The sequence below is a fragment of the Pinus tabuliformis genome, chromosome 4_1 (assembly GCF_031772625.1).
Source record: "Pinus tabuliformis cultivar Carrire ecotype Pingquan chromosome 4_1, CPIR1, whole genome shotgun sequence".
Lineage (NCBI taxonomy): Eukaryota > Viridiplantae > Streptophyta > Pinopsida > Pinales > Pinaceae > Pinus > Pinus tabuliformis.
Window position 1 is genome coordinate 77,974,203 of NC_142303.1, and position 21,936 is coordinate 77,996,138.

The window sequence follows — 21,936 nt, forward strand, 5'->3', positions numbered from 1 at the left end:
TAACATTTCTACATTGTTTTTTGATTATTTTGAAACACAAGGTAATAATATAGCTATACTAACCTAGGTGTAAATGCTGACAATTTTATTTGATGGCGTTCCTCGCTGCCTGCTTTGTTGCACTTGAATAGGGGTAGAGGGAGTCACTATTGTTATAGCTCCAAATCTCACTCTTATGGTTTGTGATGTTTCACTCATGGCCTAGGGCAACCCCTCCTTCTAGACATGGTCCAAAAATTTAAAAAACAGTGTTTTATCCCTTATACGCGACATTGCCCTGAGTTAAACACGTGTATACGCGGGTAGGTGCATACCCAACCCACGTATATGTATTAAAACACTTAAAAAAATATAAAACTCCTTAATTTTGGGCGAGATCGTGGGTTTTACCTGTTGATCACCTATTAGTGCCCGTGGCCCAATTGTTCCCAACCAATTCCCAACTAAAAAACTACTTTGGGAGAAGTATAAAAAGGCTTCAATGGGAAGGCCTAAAGGAAGAGAGAAGAGAGAGAAAGGTTATTATCTGAGATTTCCCTGACCAGGTCTGAAGATCCTTGTGCCTCCTGCACTTCCCCTATTTTTACAGGAAACCCTTGTTTCCTTGTCTGTTGATGTCCATCCACTACTTGTGATATCATGGAGTAAGTCATGGAAGGAGTTTGTTAAAGGCTTGAGACTGGACGAATCCGGAGGAAGGCTTCACTTGGAGCCTGCGAAAGGACGACTCAGGTGAAATTATTCCTTTCTGTACTTTATTTGTCTATAATAAAAGAAACACATGTCTTTGTTCCTGATATAAATCTTCTTCATGTTTATGATATTCATGCTAGAATTCAAATGTGAATGGTTGTTTAATTGCATAACTAACTACCTTTCTTTATAATATGAAGATGGTTTCTTTATAATGTTTAGTCCATATACTGTTGTACTTTCTTGAATTGGTTGTTTTGCAGGTCAAAGGAGCAAAAGGAACTCCAAGAAGGGTTTGGACCCTAAAGGACCTTCTCAAATTTAGGACCTTAGGTGCGCCCCTTATCATAGAATTTGCTTATATTAGCATAATGGCTGTGTGGAATGTGTGTTTCTCTATATAGACAACTTTCAGTCTGCTAAGGTTTCAACCCAAAAGCCCTAGGGGAACATTTTCCTTAACAAAATTGGCGACTCCACTGGGGAAAACACTATTGTTGTTCCTAGTTTGGGTGTTTTCAAGCCAATCAGGGCTTAGCTGCCTGTTTGCTTGCTGTTGCTGTGTAGTCTGTTCTTGAATTGAAAGTTTTGTTAGTTTCTTCAGACTGTTTTTTGTTTTTCTTGAAATCTTTTATAAACGTTGTTTTTATTGCTTACAAAGGTGTATATACGCATGTTTCCTTAAGTTAACCCGCGTATACGTAGGTTTCCTTGGGCACAGTCACGTATACACGCAATCTGTACATCAGTACAGTCGCGTATACCTTGCAATTTTCAAGATTTTTTAAATCTTTTTGTCTCTGAAGGTTCGTCTGCTGGTTTGATTCAGTCCTGCACAATTATTTTCCAGTTTCAATTGTTAGTTTTACAGCGAGTATCTGATTTCAAATTCTCTCTGATTGTGAGAAGTGTTGGTCTTGTTTTTTTTTTCCAAGCGTCATCATTTTTTGCTTAAGCATGCAAGATTTCTTGCTGGGAATCTTGGCTGCTCTGATTCATCAAGGCAGGAAGATTGATCTCAATCTTTGTGTTAAATCTTGTTTTTGGTGACTTTTTGTTTGCTTGACAAAACCGCTTTTGTGACCATCTACTTTTCTTGTTTCATGAAAGTTGTTGATTGACACTTTCTTGAAATTTGTATTTTTGATCTTTTGGTCTTTGTTGCCAAAGCTTTCATTGCTGCTTTTGATTGTTAAGAGCATCTTTAAACACATTTCTTTTTGCTGAGTTTTCATCCAATGTGTGTTGTCAACTTGCAAAAGTGTTTGTTTCCTATTCTTCAATCACAAAGTTTCAGTCTTGTTGAGAGCATTTTTGAAAAGACATTTTTGTTTTTGCTTGTGAATAAAACTTTTTGAAAAACTTGGTTTTGCTTTCTTGAACTTTGTTTTGATTTGGTTTCCTTTTAGTCAATGGAAGTGCATTTTTGTTTGTCTTGAAACTTGTTTTTAGTTAGACGAAATGAATGGTAGCATCTCATATTCCATCTAAACATTTTAAGTGGCAATAAAAATTGATAAGCAAAGAAACTTTCATTTCTTGATTTAAGAGTAGTTTTGAGTCTTGCATCAGCATGTACTTGTTGCATTAGGATAGATTTGCACATGTTTTTAGGTATCCATAGCTTTGTTAACTTTTGCGAGTGTGAAGCGTGAATTAAAGAAAAGAAAAGAAAATTTGTTGTTTTCCTTGAAGTTCCTCTGAACCCTGCAGAAATTTATTTTCATCTAAAAACGAAAACAAGTGCATTTGCATGTAGTTTGGTTTTTATTAATTTCTTTTGCATCAAAACACCACTAGTTTCACTTCTGCTTATCCCGTGACTTAAAGAACAAACTATTTTAAAATCAAGCGCTAATTAAAATTCACTAAAACTTTTTATTATTAAGTTAGATACACCAACAAGTTTTAGGATTTTAGGGCCTTGGATTAGGCGAGTGGAGAGATAACTCTCCAAGGCCATTTAAACTGTCAAACATAGGAGTCTGAATAGTGAGTGAAAATCCAATAGCGTTAGGAAGACCAGGAAAGCTCCAAATCTAGGAGTTAAGCACGAGGGTCTGTGAAGAGAGGGAAGAGAGATACCCCCTCTCCTACTTGTCCGAACTTACCTCACGACTGTTTCGCCTGGCTTCTGCGACGAGTTGGTATCCATAGTTGCTACTCCTAGGGATCTACACAGGTGGCTGTGAAGGGGAATCCCGTGGCACCTGAGGTCAACGTTGCATCACTCTCAACGATACTACTGGAGGGCACCCTTGCGAAGCTTGGGGGCTTGCACCGGTGCAGGATGTTGTTAGGAGGTCAGCGTAACTTCCTCTGTTACCTTCGCTGATAGGACTAGGCAGTAATTATCCCAGACTATTTTCAGAGGGCCCCTTAATTCACTTTCTTGTATTTTGGTGTCCGGTCCTAAGCACCCGGAGCAGAAATACTTGGAAGTTGTTTGACTGGCTGATATCTTTAGGGACTTTATAGTGTGTGCTCTGTGCTCTTATTTGGCCTAGCTTTCAATTTTTTGAGTCTTTAGTTAGATCTTAACAAAAAATTCAAAGTGGCTGACCGATCACCTAGACGGTCTCGAAGACTTCGTGGTCTTTCACCACCAAGTTTAGAGCCTTCTCCTAGAAGGCGCAGAGGTAATACTGCCAGTGGATTTCGTTCCATGGCAGCTGACACATCGGGGATTGATCCTCCCCTCGGGGGCATTAGTGTTCAAGCAAGGCCTGGCACTTCCATAGAACAAGAGAGGAACACTCCAGTTCTTTCTCGAGTTCTCTTTCAAACAGAGAATAATATAGAGGTAGAAGAACTCTCAAAGTCGTTAGCGGCTCTGAATTCTCCCCTACCATCTAGCCATTCGGAAGTATTACAATATGTTGGGACTCCGACGCATAGACTGTCAAGTCCAGGTCACTTTACGCACTTACCATCGATGACCACTACTGGAAGCATGGCTTCTACTACAAGTGCTACAATTATGCAAACTCCAACATCGGTACAAGGGGGAGGAACGATTTCCATCTCCTCTGCTTCTTTGTTTGGGTCTTTTGCTAGCATGTCTTTAGTTGGGTCTCCCTCCATTCCTTCCACAAGTGGAAATTCCCAAACCAATGCTTTTAATTCTGGGTTCTTCCCATTTGGCACCCATTCACAGGGTATTCCGTCAGTTCTGTTTAGTGCCGCCACATCCATGATGGGTGGATCGGCTTCATTCCAGGGTTTTCCTTTCGGAAGTGGTCATATACCACATTCCAACCCAAAAATAGGATCTATGCCTTTTTCTTCTACAGGACAAAGCAGCAATCCTTTCCAAGGTTGGACTAACCTTGCGGTTAGTGGCATGGGAACTAGGAATCTGTTTTTTGGCCAACAAGGGAATAGGCCGTACTCCACAGTTAGTTCATTTCAAAGTATTCCTCCCTTAGCTTCTGCTTGGAATCTGTATCAGGGGTTATCAACTCCTTATAATCTTTTAGGAGGAAGCTTTACTGGTTATGGAGGTTTTGCGGCCGGAGTTGGTCAAACTCTGAATTTTGCTGGATCACAAGGCTTGCCTTTTGGTTCAGCTGGTTCTGCTAGTTATTTCAGGCAGCCTGGTGCCTTCCAAAATCTAGTCCAATCTTTTCAGAACTTTGGGAGCTCCGCCCAGTCTGGGTGGAATCCCCAAGGTCCTCCTAGGCTTCCGTTTCTGGTAACTTTGAACTTGCCAGATCTCACTAAGTTAACAAACAATCCAATCAAATACAATTCGGCCTGGACTCCAGTCCCAACCAAACTCCCTTCGGACATGCCAAAATTAGAAGGCAAGAGCGGTGAAGACCCAGGCGACCATGTAACCACATTCCATTTGTGGTGCTCATCTAACTCCCTTATCGATGACTCGATTAGGTTGAGACTTTTTCAACACACCTTGACTGGTAATGCGGCCAAATGGTATATAGAGTTTCCAGGGGGCAGCTTTACATCTTTCCCTGACTTAGCTAATATTTTCTTAAATCATTTCCAGTTGCCTGTTCGTTATGATGTCAGAACTGAATTTCTGGCCACTTTTCGTCAGGATAACTCACATTTTTGACCATATTCAGGAATGGAGACGAAGAAAGAGGCTCATTAAAGCCGAAATCCATCCAGAGTACCGTCTCTAATGGTTTTTGAAATCTTTACAACCTGAGATCTCTAAGGATGTCTCCATGTCTGGAGTTTATTTTGAGGAGCAAGCCATTTTTAGGGCCCAACAATTAGAATTGATCTACTCTCAGTCTGGGATCCTACAAAAATACTTTCCAGATGCTCTTGGATCTAAGGTTGATATAGCCAAGTCGAAGCCAGGTCCCCATGCGGATGGTATCGTTGGATCGGTAGACACAAATGCGGTGAACTTGTTGAGCCAATTGCAGCAGTTGTCTTTGAAAACTGCTTTTAACAACCAAGTCACATCGTCTAACCCTCCGCCTTCCCAAACCTCTTTGATTAATGCCGTCCAATCTGATAACCCTAAAGGAAATCAAAATTCCAATGGGAAAAAGAAAGGACGAGGTAAGAAAAAGAACCAGGATGGGAAGGCTGATGCAAATAAATCCGGCAATAATGCTGGTGGTGGTAGAAATGAGTCTAGAAAGAAAGTCAAGTTTCCATGCAAGCTATGCAGTGGAGACCATTTAACTCATCTTTGCCCAAATATTGAAGATGCTCAGTGCTTGTTAGGGCAGCAAGAGACTTCTAGTTCTTAGGCTGTGTTAACCAACCCTTTTCCCCAAGGGCAACAACTTCTTGCTCGCGCGAGTTCAAACCCTGGAACCTCCGCAGGGGGCAACCAGGAAGGAGAAAAATCATCAAATGTTTTCATGATGGGTTCTAACGTCCATGTGGCTACTCGGTCACATGATTACAGTGAAGCCGAAACTTCCAAGGACAAGACTGCTCCCGGAAATACCGACCTTCATGTTGAGTGACCCCCTGTCGAGACTATACCATGGATACCGAAAGGTTCCGCTAAACGCGCGACTATTAACCCTAATGCTAGGGCCGCCCAGAACTACTCCATTGTTGAGGATCTGGCTCAGAGTCCATGCACTATGTCCGCTTTAGAGGTTCTCCAGTCATGTTCGGCTCAGCGAAGTGCTTTACTTTCCGCGATTGGGGCAGTTGATCCAACTAACTCTTTAGTGCTCACTTTTGACATGTTAAATGTCAAAAAGCGACTCCTCATCATATGGCTTTCCAAATAAAGTCTACATACTGGAAAATTAACATTTTCGCACCGTTATTGATGAAGGAGCTTCCACGTGCATCATGTCGATGTCATGCTGGAAGGCTATTGGATCCCCTTCGGCTGTTCCTTCACCTACCATCCTGATTGCGTTTGATGGCCATTCTCATAAGCTGCATGGGATTATCCCGGCCATTCCTATATGTGTTGGGGGGAAGGTCGTCAATATTGAAGTAGAAGTCATAGATGATAACCTAGACTATAATCTCCTCTTAGGAAGGAACTGGGTATACGAAATGGACGCCGTTGTTTTGACTCTGTTTTGTATCATTTGCTTTCCTCATGAGGGGAAAATCGTTAAGGTTGATCAATTGGATTATTGTCCAGTCGATCCTCAAGCAATCTCTGACTCTACTGTTCCCTTAGTGGATAACCCTCATCCGTCGATTGAGAATTTAGGAGTTGGGATGTATTCCTCACTAATGGGTACCTTTGATCCTCCCTCTCCTATCGCTAGAATCAATGTCGTTTCATCATCTAAGGAGTCTCCTCGAGAAGAGTTCTTCCGAACTCATTATTTTTCAGACCATTGGACCTTGCCTTCACCTACAACCACATTAGCTAAAGGAAAAGTAAATGGAATGGAATTCCCTATGTCTACAGCTGAGCTTAGATATCATTCTATCGTTAACTCTGCAGACAACCAATCTACTCCTTTTTCCAAAGAGGAGTTAGATGGTGATGTGGCTCCGGCCTGGAGCCTTGATTCTACCTCTGCCTTGGACTGCTTAGATTCGGTTTTACCTTCTGAAGAAGCAATCCTCAAAGCAATGATGGGTATAGATCGACCTTGGGAAGACTTACACCATCGTTCATACTTTCTTCCTCCATTGCAGGAAGTAGAATCTAGGTTCTCAGAACTCTTTACTAGTGATGTTTGTACGGTCTCAAATTCTTTGGCTCCAGCACACTTTTGTGCCGAAGGTAATATGTCGGTGATTTCAAAAATGATACCTATAAACATCTCTAGGGACCCTAACGTGATCTAGAATCTCTTCGTCAGAATCGAATGTTCCCCTGAAGAAATTCAAGTTTACACTGACCTTTTCAAGGAATTTCAAGACGTATTCACTTGGTCTTATGAAGAAATGCCTGGCATTGATCCTTCTATAGTTCAACATGAGATCAAGACGTATGAAAACGCCAAACCGGTCTGTCAAAGGCTTCAACCGGCTAACCCTAGGAAGGCAGCAGCAATTAAAGCTGAAGTTGAGAAGCTACTCAAAGCGGGTTTTATATACCCTGTTCCTCTTATGGATTGGGTTTCGAATCCAGTCCCTGTGGATAAAAAGCAAGGAACAATCCGAGTATGCATCGATTTTAGGGACCTAAACAAGGCTTGTCACAAAGATAATTAACCCATGCCATTCATTGATCAGATTATCGACGAGTGTGCGGATAATGAGATTTTTTCCTTCATGGATGGTTTTTCCGGTTATAATCAAATTTCTATCCGTCCGGAAGATCAACATAAGACAACCTTTATATGTCCCTGGGGTACCTTTGCATACAGAAAGATACCTTTTGGTATTAAAAATGTTGGAGCCACTTTTCAGTGAGCCATGTCATATGCTTTCCACGACATTAAACATATCATCGAAGCATACTTGGATGATCTCGCTACTAGTTCTCGAAGAGAACTAATCACCCTAGTCATCTTCGAATGGTTTTTGAGCGATGTCATTTTTATAAAATCCGGTTGAATCCCAACAAGTTCGTTTTCGCGGTTACGTCTGGTCGGTTGTTAAGGTTCATCGTGTCAAATGAAGGGATTAGGGTTGATCCCTTCAAGGTTGAGGCAATAGTTCAGTTGCCTCCCCCGTCCTCAATTCGAAAACTTCAAAGTCTTCAGGGGAAGGCTAATTTCTTAAGACGGTTTATAGCGAACTATGCCGAGATCACTAAAGGGTTCATGCATTTGCTACGGAAAGGAGTTCCATTTGTGTGGGACGTTTTTGCGCAGCGGTCGTACAATGCTTTGAAAAAGGCATTAGTCTCTGCCCCGCTTTTGAGTCCACCGGATTATAGTAGGGACTTCCTTTTATATCTTGCTGCAGCAGAATCAACCATTTGTATGGTTCTCGTTCAGGAGGATGATGCTCTCACCGAGCATGTGATTTATTATTTGAGCCAAGGCTTAATAGGTCCTGAACTTCGCTACTCTCCAGTTGAGAAGTTGGCCTTGGCAGCTATCCATGTTGTCCAACGGCTCCGTCATTATATCCTACTACGCAAAACTTTTGTCTTAGCGGCGGTCAATCCATTTCAATTTTTCCTCAGTAGGCGAGTGATTGGGGGCAAATATAATCGATGGATAGTCATTTTGCAAGAATTTGATCTTGAGTTCTTGTCTGCCAAGTCTAAGAAATCCATGGTTTTTGCTGAGTTAATTTCTGAGCTGCCTTGTGGAGAGGATATTGTTTATGAGGAAAGTTTTATCAACCAACATTTATTCCTCATCTCTTCACTCGACCCTTGGTATGGAGATATCATTTTCTATCTCCAGACTTCAAATTTTCCCTCTACTTTATCCAAGGATGAACGTCAAAAATTACGTCACCTGGCTAAAAATTATGTTATCATTGGTGACACATTATACCGTCGAGGGGTTGATTCAATCATTCGGCGCTGTTTAACCTTAGAGGAAGCAGAGTCAGTGCTAAATGACTACCACAGTGGAGCTTGTGGTGGTCATCTATCAGGGCTTACTATAGCCCAGCGCATCTTGCGTGCCAGCTATTTTTGGCCTTCACTCTTTAAAGACTGTGTTGAAGCGATCAAACGCTTTCACCCCTGTCAAATTTATACTCGGAAGATGCGCGCACATCCAGCTCCTCTTTTTCCCATTGTCACCGTCGGTCCCTTTACTAAGTGGGGTATTGATTTTACAACTTGTAATCCGCCTTCAGAGGCGAATCACAGGTACATCGTGGCTCTAGACTACTTTACGAAGTGGGCAGAGGCCATGCCCACTTATAAAAATGATAGTGACACGGGAGCATTGTTCCTTTTTAATCAGATTATCTCAAGATTCGGTATCCCAAAAGAGATTGTCACTGATCATGGCAATCATTTCCAAAATCAACTGATGTCCGAATTGGCTCTCAAATTGGGTTTCTGGTAGGAGCATTCGTCTCCTTATTGTCCTCAGGCCAATGGACAGGTCGAGGCAGTCAATAAAACTCTTAAGACGATCCTCCAACAGACAATCGACAAAAATCGGTCCAATTGGAATCTTATGTTGTATCCGGCTCTTTGGGCATACTGGACCTCCGTAAAGACTGCTACTCGTTTTATAGTTGGTTTATGGGATGGAATCTATCTTTCCGGTTGAATGTGAAATTCCATCTCTTAAGTTAGCTATTGAGCTCCTTCCAGAGACTTCAAGTCTCGAAGAGCACCTCCTTCACTTGGAACATCTCGATGAGCAGCGTCGAGATGCTGCCACGATGAATGAGGCTCATAAGAAAAGGGTTAAAATGCAGTATGATAAAGCTGTCCGTCCTCAAGTCTTTTCTGAAGGTGACCTTGTCTTGGTCTATGACCAAGATAAGGACACCTTGGGGGTAGGCAAGTTTAAGCCTAGTGGTAAGGTCCTTTCATTATTAAACGAGTTTTAGAAAAAGGGTCGTATGAGTTAATCGATTTTGAGGGAAACAAGCTGGCGAAGCCCCGAAACAGGCTCTACCTAAAGAAGTAGTTTTCTTAAGTAGGAATTAGGCAATGGCTTCTTTGTACATTATGTATATTTGTACATATCTCATCGAGAGTTTTTTGATATCAACACTTTTTGGTCTGTTGTGGCAGGTGTTGATGGACGATTTGGTCTATTTTGGGTTCATCGATGGTGCTAGTCAGCACACTTGGAATCTTGCTTTCGCAGCTTGGGTACTCTATTATCCAACTGGTCAATTGATAGTATCAAGGGGAGTATGCATTGGTCCCGCTTCAAACAATATGGCTGAGTATACTGCCGTTATTAATTTACTATCCGAGGCAATTTCTCACGAAATCGACTCATTGGTAGTTTATCTTGATCCTCAATTGATAGTGTCACAATTAAACAACATTTATTAGGTAAGGGATCCATGTTTATATCGCCAGTATTTAAGGGTGAGGTTTTTGCAAAGATCATTCACTTATATTAATTATTTGCACATTCCAATATCTCATAACTGGTTAGCAGATTCTATCGCTAATCAAGCATTAGACTGGCACATCAATCATTCATCACAATAAAATCAAGCATCAAAAAGTCAAACTATATATATCTATCTATCTATATATATATATATATATATATAGATAGATAGATATATCATAAAACATCTCGAGTGTACATAACTTTGTCCAAAAAATATACAAAATTGGGACTCAAATGCCCATAATCATGTCCGGCATATCTAATGCCCCGGCTCAGGATGAGCGTCTAAGTAGGCAACTACTGCATTGGCCACACGCTGAAAAGTGCGAACCCAGTCACGTGGCATGCCAACCACATGATGCTGCATATCCTCAGGAAGGTCCTCTACGGCAGCCATCGGTACTCGGTGAGTCAGTCTCACCAAGTGTCACTGAACGGTATGTAGAAGTCGTTTTGTATCAGCAGCCGCCTCTTCAGCTCCTCGGCCGCACCGTCCATGCCGTGGGAACCCATCTGGTCGTACCGGCCCAATATCTGGAACATGATCATCATATTAGTCATTTGAATCCCATCAAAAATATTTTTCAAAATTCATTATTATATTTGAAAAATCCAAAAAAATCATAAAATCAAAAAATACTTACCAATGTCGCTCCATGCTGTGGTCGGTGGTAATGCTAGATCAGGATCTCCTCGGAAATCCAATCCAGCATAGGGGTAGTCATCTATGGCGATGATCTGTTGATCCCACCAGGTAAAGAAGTCATCGTCAAATGCAGTCCGTGAGACGTCCCCACCCCCTAGACGTTTCATCATATCGGCCCACCTGCCCATGCGTGGATCTCGTGGGGTGCTGATGGAAACTGCTACCTTAGGGTGGTGTGCTGGGACCCTCTCAAAAAAGAAAGAACACAGAATAGTCCCATATCCAAAGTTTTTGGTCTGTCCCCTCTTGAGAGAAGTGAGTTGGCTCTTCATGCTGGCCAGAAGAGGAGTACACCAGTCAAATACAGTGGTGAGACAATCAACTGCCACGCTCATGGTTAGTCGTGGGGCCTGGTGCAGAGAAGCTGATCCGTTCAATCGAGCTATGGTGAACAAGATTATCCTGAGCAGTAAACTCGCCACATGTGTGATGAAATCTGACTCCCAACCTTCTTTGGATGTCTCGGGAAATATATCTGTACGTAGTCCTTGATCGAGAGACTACTCCGTGTCCTGCCCCAGGAATGTACTACCTGTCCCCTTCGAGAAAGGCTCGTGACGAAATAGATATCTTCCACTTCTATCCTGAGCGGCATCTGGTCGATCATAAAGGCATCCTCCTCGATATTCCAGTAATCAATGAGCATCTCAAGCAGACATGTGTTTGCTTTCATATTCGGTAGTTTGAAGAATTTCAGAAAACCACATCCCCGTAGGGCATCCAAAGCATCAGGATCGTTCATGACCTCATCATCTACCGCGGCATGCTCTATTTCTCGCCAAGTGACCGACATCCTGAAGAAAAAATGATTTTCAACCGTTAGTTTTATGTTTAAAAATGTTCGCGGTGTACACACGGGTCCCTATGCACACAGTCGCGTATAGGGCCCGCGTGTACGTGGGTTTCATATTACCAACCCGCGTATACGTCGCAGTGAAATTTCTGGCAAAAAATTCAACGATAAAACATTAATGAAAAATTCTAAAACTAGTCACAATCAATTGCAAGACAAGTATAAGAGTTACCTGGAGGTTTTTGAAGAATCTGAACGGTTGAATTTGGCATATGGGAACTCCAATCTTTTGCTCTCAAACTCAAATGGTGAAAATGGTGAGTCCAAAACCTATTTTATAGGTTTTGAAAATGCAAAATTTTTTCAAAAATTTTATTTTGTTTGGCCTCATGTGACTTTTAACTTGGGAGCTTAGAATGTCGAGAACGGTGTGATTTTCAGGACATTTTGGACATTTTTCTGATAGTTTCGAGACAGTTCCATGACTGTTGACCCGTCATGGTAGGTATCGTTTTCTCACTGGCATATAGGTTAGGGAAGCCATTTTTCCGTTGCATTATGCATACTAGCCTCCATCTGTCGATGCACTAGCCATAGGGTCGATCCCATCGTGTTATGGTTCATAAGCCATCTTCACTCGCCATTTTTTTAAATCATGACACGATGGTAGAGCCATCCTTTACATGGGCATCGTAGTTAGCACCTCACTGACATTTGTTGCCCATGCTGCTCCGATTTGAGTAGGCTCGGGAGTCCTCTGTAGTCCCGCCATGACTTATGCATTGAAGACTCATTCCTCTCAGCTTCTTCGCTTCATTATAGCCTTATACCCTAGAGGCTCCTTTGTGTTGAGTTGTACTACTGCATTGCATGTCGACTACTTGCACCTTTTGGCCTAGAGCCGGCTTCACTTGGACTCGTGTTTAATCCAACTTTTGACCATAACGACTGCAAAATCAACCTTGCATACCTTTGACTTCTGTAGCTTGACAAACCTTGACGCATGGAAGGAACGCACCTTTCAGTGTCATTGACCAGTTTTCACCTCCTTGCATTGAGCATAGGAACGTTCCAATCCCAGGAACTAGATCATCTGTTTCACCGACACTCGTTTTTTCCGCTGTACTATATCATTCTTTTATTCTTTTTCCAGCTTAAAGAAAAATAGAAAAAAATTATATATTCCAAAAAGAGCGGGAACAGGACAGTGTTTCCATTTATTGTTGGCAGCTAGAGTCAGTCGTGTTGCCCTTGAACAAAGCACTCAAAGCAAAGTCTCCTTCGTTTGGGTGGGATTTAGTTTGACTTAGGTACGCCTTAACCTTGTTATTGAGTCAGTTCTCCCCCGATTGGTTATCTCTTCCAATCATATGGAGGGTTCGTTCGTGCCTCCTGCATGACGAACTTATACAGAGTCATCATATGCTGCCACATAGTCACATTGAGTCGTGCTTTTGTTCAAGGAAAGTTAGCCTAAGTCAGCCTCTCTGCAGTGTCTCTTGACTCATCTTTCAGTCGGTCATCCCTGGTTGTCACTGTCATGTCTATCATCACATCAGCTATATTGGTCCTTTACTCGTGCCGGTTTGAGAAGGTCTCCATTGAATTCTTGCTGGCGGGTCTTGTCCTTATCAATGACGACATCTTGCTCTGAGGAAAGGCCTAGAGCTGCACCCTGGCCCTATTTTCATTATTGATAGGTCACCTTGTGCTCAGCATCGATCAGTATCATGGGTCTTTGATTGAGTGGTTTCCCTTGTGTTCGACATCATCTTACATTATCACACATTGGGATTCATGCAATACCTTGGTTTCCATTTGACCCTATTGGTGGATACCTCGCCTCTGTGTCAGCTTCCATTATTGGTTGGTTCAGAGGGTTTCTGTCATGCGCTAGCCATATTTTGTGTACGCCGGAAACGTACATTGGTTGGGTTACTACATCTCTTTCATCCGATTCCTTCCACATTATTTGCCTACGGGTTACACTCGCGCTATATTGATGAAGGATGCCTTAATGCCTTCCTTCTAGCGGATCTTTCCCTGTCGACTCCGACTCATTGCTCTGGGGCAAAGATCTAGAGTCCATTTGGCAGTACCTTGGGGTTTGCAGTCATTAGTGGTAGATCCTTCGCTATCGACAGTGGGAAACCATCATTGTCTCCTGATCAATAGATTCTTACAAGTGTTCGACTCCCGCTCATCTATTCATACTTGTTAGATTGTACTGGGTACCTTGACGCTCATTATCATTATCGGTGAGTAGTCTCACATTTGTTAACGGTATACATAAATGACCGGTAATCAAACGATTTCTCACATGGTCGACTTCAGATCATTTATTCCCATGGTGTAGAAATGTACCACGACGGTTGGTGAAGACCTCAAGTTGTATCAACATTCATTCGTTCACTTGACAGTTGCTCCTGTTGCTGCTAGTTGATACCATTCCACCTTATATGTTGCAGTCAGTCATGGCGACATTCTATATGCTGGCACCTGAGTTTGCAGTGTAGTACCATCCTATTCCATCATGTTCAGTTGGTACCTTTTGGGATCAGTCTTTGATATCAGTGATCCGTTGCATCTTTCAGCATCAATGACAGTCTTATATGTGATATTCAGACATGTACTTGTTCGATCATGATCAGATGATCCATCATGTATTTTCCAGTCATTTATACTTGCATACTTAGTAGATCTGCTTGTACTTGATATGCAGACATGCTTTACTTTTTCTGAGCATGGGTATGCCCTCCTCAGATAGTGTTTCTTTCTGATCTCCTTTTGTGGCTTGGCAGGCTGAACTCTGGTGAAGTCCTTCTCGGTTTTTGATAGATTTCCTTTCTATGTACTTGCTTAATACATTTCGGCCATCATGTACCCCTTCTGACCTCATATATTAGGGGGCATCTGTTATAGCTCCAAATCTCACTCTTATGGTTTGTGATGTTGCACTCATGGCCTAGGGCAACCCCTCCTTCCAGACCTGGTCCAAAAATTTAAAAAACAGTGTTTTATCCCTTATACACGACATTTCCCTAAGTTAAACGTGTGTATACGCAGGTAGGTGTATACCCAACCTGCATATATGTATTAAAAAACTTAAAAAAATATAAAACTCCTTAATTTCGGGTGGAGATCGCGGGTTTTACCTGTTGACCACCTGTTAGTGCCCGTGGCCCAACTGTTCCCAACCAATTCCAAACTAAAAAACTACTTTGGGAGAAGTATAAAAAGGCTTCAATGGGAAGGCCTAAAGGAAGAGAGAAGAGAGAGAAAGTTTATTATGTGACATTTCCCTGACCAGGTCTGAAGATCCTTGTGCCTCCTGCACTTCCCCCATTTTTACAGGAAACCCTTGTTTCCTTGTGTGTTGATGTCCATCCACTACTTGTGATATCATGGAGTAAGTCATGGAAGGAGTTTGTTAAAGGCTTGAGACTGGACGAATATGGAGGAAGGCTTCGCTTGTAGCCTGCGAAAGGACGACTCAGGTGAAATTATTCCTTTCTGTACTTTATTTGTCTATAATAAAAGAAACACGTCTTTGTTCCCGATATAAATCTTCTTCATGTTTATGATATTCATGTTAGAATTCATATGTGAATGGTTGTTTAATTGCATAACTAACTACCTTTCTTTATAATATGAAGATGGTTTCTTTATAATGTTTAGTCCATATATTGTTGTACTTTCTTGAATTGGTTGTTGTGCAGGTCAAAGGAGCAAAAGGAACTCCAAGAAGGGTTTGGACCCTAAAGGACCTTCTCAAACGTAGGACCTTAGGTACGCCCCTTATCATAGAATTTGCTTATATTAGCATAATGGCTGTGTGGAATGTGTGTTTCTCTGTATAGAAAAATTTCATTCTGCTAGGGTTTCAACCCAAAAGCCCTAGGGGAACATTTCCCTTAACAATTGTTGAGGAATCACTTGTTTCTATTACTTCCTCTTTGTCCTCATGTGGTATATATGCTTTCACATTGACTGTCTTCTCTAAAATTCCATCCCATGCTTCCTCTTTTATGAACTGCACATCTCTGTTGATTATGACCTTCTTGGTTGATGGATTGTAGAGCTTGTATGCCTTGGATTCATCACTATATCCAAAAAATATAAATTTCTCCCACTTGTTTTCCAACTTCTTCCTCAACTCATCGAGGACATGTGCATAAGCCACACATCCAAAAACTCTCATGTGAGTGACACTATGTTTTCTTCCACTCCATGCCTCTTCAGGAACTACGTTCTGGATGCTTTTGGTTGGACATCTATTCAAGATATATGCTGCACAAGCGACAACTTCAGCCCAATAATCATTTGGCAAATGATTTGCCTTCAACATACTCCTTGCCATTTCCATAATGGTCTTATTCTTCCTTTCCGCCACACCATTTTGCTGAGGTGTATACCTTGTTGTAAATTTCTTGTGAATTCCATGCTCCCTACAAAATCGAAGGAAGTCATTTGAGATGTATTCGCCACCTCTGTCAGTCCTGAGGACTTTGATGTAGTGTCCGCTTTGCTTCTCAACAAGAGCCTTCTATTGGCGAAAGCGCTCAAACACTTCACTTTTCTGTTTTAGGAGATAGACCCATGTCTTCCTTGTGTAGTCATCTATGAAGGTCAATACATAGTTGCTGCCACCAATTGATGGTGTCTGCATTGATCCACATAAATCTGAGTGGACGATCTCCAAAGGTGTCTTTGCCCTTACTGACTTTCCTGCTGGAAATGTCTCTCTATGTTTCTTGCCCAAGGTACATCCTTCACATAGGCTGTTTGGTTTTTCTATGAGTGGCAAACCCTTCACCATGCCTTTCATATGCATCAAATTCAAACCTCAAAAGTTGAGATGTCCAAATCTCAAGTGCCATAACCAATTTTCATCTTTGACCTCTGACTGAAATTTCATTTGTGTGACAACTGCCCCTTTTCTTCCATCCTCTTGTGAGTTCATTGAGAGTTTTGCTTATGCACCTTCTTCCTTCAAATCCGATCTTATCTTTAGGGGAAACATTCTATTGTTTGTCATTTGAACCTTTGCAATCAGTTGTCTGCTTGGAGGCCTATCCAAAATTATGCACACATCATTTTTGAAGAAGACATTATAACCCTTTTGCATGAGTTGTCCAATGCTTATGAGGTTATGCTTCAGACCAGGGACAAAGTTAACATCTAAGATGTACTTCTTCTCCCCCTTCTTTGTTAGGATATTAACTCTTCCTTTTCCCATGACAGAGGCTTTTCTATTAGTCCCTAATGTCACTTCAAATTTCCCACTTTCATCTAGATTAGAAAATATTTCTATGTTTCCTGACATGTGGTTACTGCACCCTGAATCTAGATACCATATATCACTATGTTTTTCTTGTTCTACATTACAAGCTAAAAACATGCTATCATGGTTCTGATTTTCTTTTGTAAAATTTACACTTGGTTTGTTACTAATGTCATATTGCTTCCTTCTACATCCATTTGCATAATGACCATACTTCTTACAGTAATGACATTGAAATTGAGATTTATCATACCTCTGACCTTGTGCTTGATTTTGGCTTGGGCCTTGACTTGGATTTTGATTGCTGCCCCTTCCACTTGAGCTTGAAGGGCTGCTTCTTCCACCTTTGTGTGGGATTCTTCCTCTTCCTCTAGCATATGATCTTCCTCTGCCTCGACCTTGACCAAAGGAAACTTGTGTCTTGAAAGCATGCTCCAATGAGGAGCTTGTTGCTCTATTCAGTCTATGTTCATGAGAAATCAGTGATGCATGAAGCTCATCCACTGAGAACTGTGAGAGATCCTTTGTCTCTTCTATGGCCACAACAATGGCATCAAACCTTGCTGGCAGGCTTCTCAAAACTTTCTCAACTATTCTCCTTTCTTCAAGTGTCTCACCATGAGACCTAATTTGAGTAACCAACCCAATTACATGTGTAAAAAACGATTCTACATTCTCAGACTCTTTCATAAAAAGTGTTTCAAAATCTCTTCTCAACATTTGCAGCTTTGTTGTCTTGACTTTTTCCATCCCTTAATAGGCTTTCTAGAGGGTGTCCCATGCTTGCTTGGACTTCGTTGCTGCTGCAACCCTTGGGAAAATTCTTTCATGAACTTCTTGGAAAATATAGAACAGGGCTTTTGAATCCTTCTTCCTTTTGTCCCTTAACAAATCTTTTTCTTGTTGAGATAAGGCATTGTATGTTGCTGCATCTGTTAGTTCTTGAAAACCATTCTCTACCAAATCCCAAATGTCTTGAGATGAAAATAGGGCCTTCATTGTAATAGCCCAATAATCATAATTTTTGCCACTAAATTGAGGTATCCGAGGATTATTCAAGCTTGTGATTGATGTTGCCATTTCTTAGTATAAATAAAAATTTCTACCTGCTGGTAAATTCGCTCCAAAGGAAAAAACAATCTGCCCTCAATTTTTTTTTAAATTGCTAGTAAAAACACTTGTTTTTACACTAGCAATATTTAACCTGCTTTGTCAACCTCATTCGAGCCTGCATTTCAGGGCCATGAATCTCCCCTCTTGTAAATGGCAGACTTGGAGATGCTTTCCAATCCTCCAGAGGCCTCCGACAAGGTTGCCCCCTCTCACCTTATCTCTTCATTCTAATGGTTGAATCCTTTAGTAGAGCGTTGGACTTCAACAGAAGAGTTGGCTTAATCATAGGAATAAAATTTGGGGACGGGGTCAAGAACATAAATCATTCACAATTTGCCGATGACACCCTGCTGATTGGAGGGGCCTCCACCACAATAGCCAAGCGTTTCAAATCTCTCCTTGACAGTTACATGAGCTACTCTGGTGGAATGGTAAATAATTTGAAAAGCTACATATATGGCTGGAACACAACAGTACAGGTGCTTCACAATATCACCAACATCTTTGGAGTCACATGCAAGTATGATTGGACTCACTTCTCTTACTTGGGCATGCCTGTAAGTGCTAGACCTTTGAGAGCAGAAGTCTGGGACACAGTAGTTGAAAAAATGAAAAGAAAAGTATAGCAGTGGGGATCTATTTGGCTCAACCCAGCTGGTCACCTCACTCTTCTTAAGTCAGGTATATCTTCTCTCCCCCTATATCATTTTTCTCTTCTTCAAGCTCCGGCCTCCTTCCACAACAAAATGGAAATCGTCCTTCGCCAATTCCTATGGCAGGGGGGGAAAATGATAAAAAGAAATTCAACTTGATTAATTGGAAGCAGGTGATCCAGCCCCAAGACCGAGGAGGTCTTGGAATTAGATCTCCTAAATTTCTCAATTTAGCCTTTGGAGGCAAAATTGTCTGGAGACTCATTACTGGACTCCTAGCATGGTGGAAAAAAGTTCTGGAAATTAAATACCTCAATTTTCCTAGACAACAACTTCTTGATCGAGATATACCCAATAGAGAATCCTCCAAAATTTGACGATTATGGAAGAGAGAAATTCCACTAATCACTCAAAATACTTCAAAAATCCCCAAGGGAGGTGCAAGCATCAATATTGGAGCACACAGAATCATGGGTCAGCAGCCAATAAACAGACATGGGGGAGTCCACCCTATCCTTTCCTTTTTTGATAGAACAAGCATTCATTACCTGGACCAGATCTCCCAATGGGATCCTCACACCCTTCTTTGGTTAGGTTGGGCCTTCCCAGCCATACCCAACAGTCTTAACGCAAGTCTTTCTGTCCTTCAATCCCATTTGCATAGTAGAACCCCTGTCAAAAAGAAAGATCTTGGTGGGTTTCGTTGGGATCCATCCAGATCCTATTACACCATCCAAGCTGCTCACCATTATATTTGCAACATCAGCTACCCATGCCAAGTTGGCACCACTGGAAGGTGGTTTGGAAATCTAAGGCAATTCCAAAAATCAAGTTTTTTCTCTGGACCCTCCTCAAAGGGAAAGTCCTCACGGCCAAAAATTTGCAAAAGAGAGGAATTAATGGCCCCTCTCGTTGTCCTAACTGCTTAGCTGCTGAAGAATCAATGCATCATCTCTTTATTGAATTCCCTTTTGCCATCAATTGCTGGAGGAACTTGTCTCATAACAATCAAATCCCATGGAACACCCAAAACACCATAGGAGAAATTCTTTACAAATGGAAAAAAAACTACCCCTGGCAGCATAGGAAAAATAACACAGTGAAGAGAGTGTGGGACATACTTCCCCACAATATGCTATGGAATATTTGGCTGGCACGAAATCAGAAGGTTTTTAAGGATAAGGACTCAACTGTTAGAAGCCTTTTCACCAAGGCAAGGAGTCTCGCCCTTGAGATCATCTTAGTTAAGAATCTGAGAAGTATAAATGTCAGTGAACTTAGCATAGAAGAACACATTTTCATTGGACACCTGTTAGACCAAAACACCAACAATCAGAAGGGAAATGTTGCTAGCAACAGAGACAACAATGTCTCCCCTAATTGGAAGATTAGGCTAACAGAGGAAGAATTTGCAAGTTGGCTCAAAAACAGCAATAGGCATTATCACTGTTTCGATGGGGCCTCAAAGTCGGATCCTGGGGCAGCAGGGGCGGGAGGAGTGATTTTTAATGCTAATGGAGATACCATACACTCATACGAGTGGGGTCTTGGCCATACTTCCAATAACAGAGCAGAAGCCCTGGCCCTTTACCAAGGTCTTATCCAACTTGGGAAGCTTGGTATAGACACAGTCACGATTTTGGGAGACTCGGTGATAGTCGTCAATGCAATGGTTCAAAACAGGGATCTTCCCAATGCTCTCCTTCAGCAAATTATCAGACAGTGCCAAATTTTAGGACACCACATGAAATATGTGCGCTACTATCATGTTTTGCGATCGCTCAATAAAATTGCTGACAGTCAAGCCAACAAAGCTTGTGCCAGATCACTGGGCTGCCTTATCTGCAATGGCATGGAACCATTTCAGCATATACCATAATGAAGAGACCTCCTGGATCCGAACAACATCTCAGCTCATCCGATATACCTTTGGTTTTTGATGTTCCTTTTTCCCGAAGAAACAATAGAAAAGGAACAACAGAAAATACAGCAGAAAAGGAACAACAGAAAAAATGGAACAACAGAAAAGGAGTAGCAGAAAAGAAAAACGTAGCTCCAACAAGTTCTTCAAGCTTGAAGCAAGTCGGCACCGATGACAAACCTAAAGAGTCCACTACTCGACACATCAGCCATAGTAATATAGATTGATATGCTTTGTAAATGTTGTCATTTACTATTGTAGTTTGTTAGGATTTACCTTTGGTCTTTGGTTTTTAGAAGCCCAAAAGGCAAGATTAAGGAGGAATTTTGTTTAAGCTGTAACTCCTTCTTCCCTAGCTCTTCTTGGCACCTCAGCATGTTTTTTAGGAGCTCAGTCTCCCTCTTTTTTCAGATTTATAATAGCAACCAAATTTTTCAAAAAAAAAATATTTAACCTGCTCTGATACCATGTTAGAAAAATAAATTTTACGGGGTAGACGAACTTAGAAATTAGTTGCGGCAAAGTAGGCAAGGTCAACTTCAGTTGCGGGAAGGTAAATCTTTAGGTTGCGGCGAGGATATTGCAACCACACAGGGACTTAATTAAACGTGGGAAAAAACTCATGACAAAACAGAGTAAAATAAAAGAGGTTGTGGAAATTTACTTGTGTAAGATTAAAACCATAATGTAAGTGACCACACTTTATATTATATTTTAAAACATAAAGGAATTACATTCACGTGATAAATGGAGGCTGCAGCTCCAAGTGAAAAACACAACAAACTTACTGCAATTTACACATTATTGGGTTGCAGAGTAAAATTCTGTAAAACCCCATAAAACTGGTTTTCACGCGTCCACCAAAATTTCATCCACGATTTTCTCCTCACTACCTCATAGAGTCTTGCTCTCTAAATTGACCAACATGCCCAACATTACAAATGAATTTTACTTGCATATTTATCTTAACATACAAATTGACATTAATTACATGACAGAGAAAATATCTAAGATGCAACATGGGCGAATTTACATAGTAAATAATTTTCTAAACTTGCAGGTGTTGTGGAGTGTGGGCAACAATCGTGGAATGAATGTTTGCCCATATCTAATTAATAAACTTCATTAAATGCTTTAATCTGTGTGATGTGTTGCGGAATGGTCCGCTCTGAACTTCTGTTATGACTTCTGTCTTTCTGCCTGCAAACAAAATCACAACTATGTAGTAGTTGACTATGCAAACATAATGGTTGTTAGTGTGATTAAGGCAGTGGTTGGGATTATTATTTCCAACAACGACAGTGCCATGCCAACTTTCATAACCCGGAGATGCGCTTTCTAATTTGTAATTGTATTT